Source organism: Haliotis rubra, unplaced genomic scaffold (genome assembly GCF_003918875.1).
Source record: "Haliotis rubra isolate DU_JTF1 unplaced genomic scaffold, ASM391887v1 Scf504, whole genome shotgun sequence".
NCBI classification, from domain to species: domain Eukaryota; kingdom Metazoa; phylum Mollusca; class Gastropoda; order Lepetellida; family Haliotidae; genus Haliotis; species Haliotis rubra.
The window spans coordinates 360,347-364,503 of NW_025767196.1; the positions used below are offsets into that span (position 1 = coordinate 360,347).

Genomic DNA, 4,157 nt, shown 5'->3' on the forward strand with positions numbered 1-4,157 from the left:
TTCCCCATCAAAACACTATCCTTGAAATAATAGCAAACTGGAACCTTGTCAGCATCTACTAAAGAAACTGTCCTATTAGCAAGAACTTTGATTTCCTAATCTTCTCAGTGTAACTTAACTAACTGCTATTTGTCAAGAATTGGTTCCTCAACAGCCAATTCGTCAGAATTTGGAGTAGCTAAACAACCCTGCCAAATCATTCCCAATAAGTAAATCCACACCTTTGTTTTGGGAGAGTTTCTACAAATTGTTGTAAATCCACATAAAACCCGCCACAAAACCTCAGAATGTTTTTTGTTGCTGCCCTTAGTTTGATAAGTTATTATGTAATCAAGTTTGAAACTGGGTGCCAGAATTATCAACCACAACCATTGTGAGGTCAGCTGCTTCTATGCCACCATTAGAATAAAACATTCCAGACGTAAAGTTATAACTTAGTGCCTCTGAGTATGTAATGTGTTTGCCACACTCCCGGGAATTACAAATAGATACTCTATCTACCTGCTTCAACTGCTTCACACTATTGATAACTCAATGGGTCAGCCTAGCATTACTCCCTGTGATATACAGATGGTGCGCCAAGCTTTCCTTTTAAATCCAAGAGATTCGGTACTGGATTAACCGACTTGGTATCGTACCCCTATGATACATGTGAATGACACCAAATAATGTCGTCTGCGTTCATGCCTTATTCATTCCCGGTCGGACAAAGTGAACCGCCATTGTCTGTACCACAAGTAAATTCTGGGGTTAAGTCCCATCCGGGCTTTGACCCCAGACCCTTAGATACATTATCGCCTGCACACAAGTTCTCCAAGATACATTTGTAAATCCAGTTTCATGCAGATGTGGCATATTGTATTTAATTTCAAAGTCAACAGCCTGACGCGCATGATTGAAGATTACCCCAGTCACACATGCATCATGTACATGTCAGAGGAAAGCCGGGGGCCATGTTGGTTCCTCACGTTTGCAATCACGTGGTGATTCCACGAGTGTAGTCCTGACAAACAACGAAATTTAATCTCGCCAACTGGGATTCGAACACGACCAAGGGACGCAACTCTGCACAGCAAATTGTGTAGTAGATTGTTTCTCGGTTTACTGCGGCGAACTATGGACTTGAATATACTATCGATTTTTTCTCAGCGTGTCATAGCCCCAATTTATTGAAATAGTGTGTCCATTATGAATGAGGTGAAACAAACATGCACAAATCAGCTGAATGAAACGGTACATGATGAGTATCTTGCAACCCAGGGTACCATGTCTGCAAATGGGATATTTCATTACCTGTGAAAGAGGATCTTCAAATGCCTTTGCTATTAGTGTCTTTCCAAAATACCACTCAACTGCATAGAAGGGAGGGACTTTGTAATCCCACTGAAAAGAAGCAGTTTCACCTTTGCATGTTTCCACCAGTACCTCTGCAAATACAAGTCGCATGGATATATTATGTCCGTTTCGTTCGGGTTACCTTAACTTAGATCAGTTTGTGTTTTTGAATATGCTGTGAGTGGCGGGCGACTGACATGAATCTGAATTAGTGTGAGTGAAGAGAGTTATTGTTTACAAATGTCAGAGCAATGCACTTGGTCTAATGGGAATAACTACATTTTCCCATATTCAATAAATAACCTGCTGTGCGTGATATAAAAAGGGTTATTAAAGATGAGCTGTGGCATGTCATTAATTTGCCATAGGATAATTAAAATAAACAAATACAACAGCACTACTGATATACGAAGCAGGCTAGCTATTCTCGAAACGTTCGTAGCCCTACGAACTTCTTAAGCCCATTCTTAACACATTGGCTACGATCAAAGTTAAGAATTCTTAGGGCTACGAACGTTTCGAGAATAAGGGCCCAGGATGTATACAATTTAACACAATGGACTGAAGATACACTCGTGTAACTAATCTTGTACAATCAGGCAGCATTTTGCAACATAAAGGCAATTTTCTGCTGTATCTTTGGTTCCATCATTACCCTTATGCTGAAATATGTAATACATTTCAACGATATATAATGTGTTTCAACAGCACAAACCTATGATCCTTTTTAATGACAACCCATGCAAAAATTCTGACTAGTATACGTTACAACATACCGTTATGTGTACATGATGTAAACAGAGGCAGCAACAATAGTATCCACCCTGCAACACAACAATCCAAGCAAGGATATAAGACTGTCAATCACAAAACATTTTGTTAGGTTGTTAATGCAAATAATTGCAAAGTCATATTTCATAGCATACAAAACCCTGGGAAATTACCGAAAACTTTAAAAGCTTTATGATTATAAGCAGTTTATCATTGCTCGAAAAGGCTAATCTCACATTAGACTTCGAACTTCGATGGCACAAATGATTGATGTTGATGCGGATACTGGACTAGGAAAATAAAGGTCCCGAATACATCAAAATAATTATGTAATATGTTATTTGGATAATTTGATAAAACGTGCCTTGAACGCCTTTCTGTTCTGTGTTTTCGTTTCACATCTAGTGTTGAAAATAATAACACCAGGAGATGGAAAATTATGTTCAAGTGAAATTTAGTGCCAATTATGCAGTGCAATATTATATTTGTGAAGAATGACGGTCACCGCAGAATGTTGTTGGTGGTATTAAAATTTTATCATGTATACCATATTTTCCCAGGATATCCTATTTCACAATACATACAGTTATGACTGAACATGGGTTTTTTTTCCAGTATGCATATGGTTGTTCCTTTTTTTAATTTTTTGACATGTAACTGAAGTGCTTAGCTTCAGTGGAAATATCTACAATGTAGGAAACAGAGTCGAAGACTGTTACAGTTCACAGGGGGGCTTCAAAAGTAAAAGTAAATGAAAATGTGAGAAATGTTGTTCTGTGTGCCACTATCAGTACATCAAATACTAGAACCTTTCAAAAGTATTACCATTGTATTATGTTTGAAATTCTGTGGGAAAGTTGAATTTCTTGGTGTACCTACTTGACAAATGTCGCATTCTCTTCCTATAGGCCTGGCAGTTCTCTCAAACCTGATTGGTGTCAGCATAATCCATGGTATCCATTGCCGAATATCTAAACCAGAAAACATATGCTATTTTAAGAAATCTTCATTCTGATTGAGTTTTGTAATTCATACAAAAAAAGAATGTATACACATGTAACATATAGTTCGGTTCATAATTACTGAGAATTGTTCATGTCAGTATGTCTAGTACATGGAGTATCATTCATAGACAGTCTCCTGGCAGCGAGTGTATGTACCCCTACATCCTGTTAACACTCAAGCCGTGTACGTCTAGTACATGGAGTATCATTCATAGACAGTCTCCTGGCAGCGAGTGTATGTACCCCTACATCCTGTTAACACTCTCAAGCCGTTAATGCGTCTTGTACATGGAGTATCATTCATAGACAGTCTCCTGGCAGCGAGTGTATGTACCCCTACATCCTGTTAACACTCAAGCCGTGTATGTCTAGTACATGGAGTATCATTCATAGACAGTCTCCTGGCAGCGAGTGTATGTACCCCTACATCCTGTTAACACTCAAGCCGTGTATGTCTAGTACATGGAGTATCATTCATAGACAGTCTCCTGGCAGCGAGTGTATGTACCCCTACATCCTGTTAACACTCAAGCCGTGTATGCGTCTTGTACATGGAGTATCATTCATAGACAGTCTCCTGGCAGCGAGTGTATGTACCCCTACATCCTGTTAACACTCAAGCCGTGTATGTCTAGTACATGGAGTATCATTCATAGACAGTCTCCTGGCAGCGAGTGTATGTACCCTACATCCTGTTAACACTCAAGCCGTGTATGTCTAGTACATGGAGTATCATTCATAGACAGTCTCCTGGCAGCGAAGTGTATGTACCCCTACATCCTGTTAACACTCAAGCCGTGTATGTCTAGTACATGGAGTATCATTCATAGACAGTCTCCTGGCAGCGAGTGTATGTACCCCTACATCGTGTTAACACTCAAGCCGTGTATGTCTAGTACATGGAGTATCATTCACAGACAGTCTCCTGGCAGCGAGTGTATGTACCCCTACATCCTGTTAACACTCAAGCCGTGTATGTCTAGTACATGGAGTATCATTCATAGACAGTCTCCTGGCAGCGAGTGTATGTACCCCTACATCCTGTTA

General features: G+C 39.7%; 1 long non-coding RNA gene across 1 annotated transcript; it reads right to left on the reverse strand.

The window, feature by feature from the left end:
• Positions 1-1,300: 1,300 nt before the first annotated feature.
• On the reverse strand, positions 1,301-3,071 carry LOC124291994. Its single transcript, XR_006902336.1, has 3 exons — positions 2,986-3,071; positions 2,112-2,159; positions 1,301-1,427 (listed from the first exon to the last, which is right to left on the reverse strand). It is a non-coding gene; the product is annotated as an uncharacterized LOC124291994 (long non-coding RNA).
• Between the last annotated feature and the right edge of the window lie 1,086 nt (positions 3,072-4,157).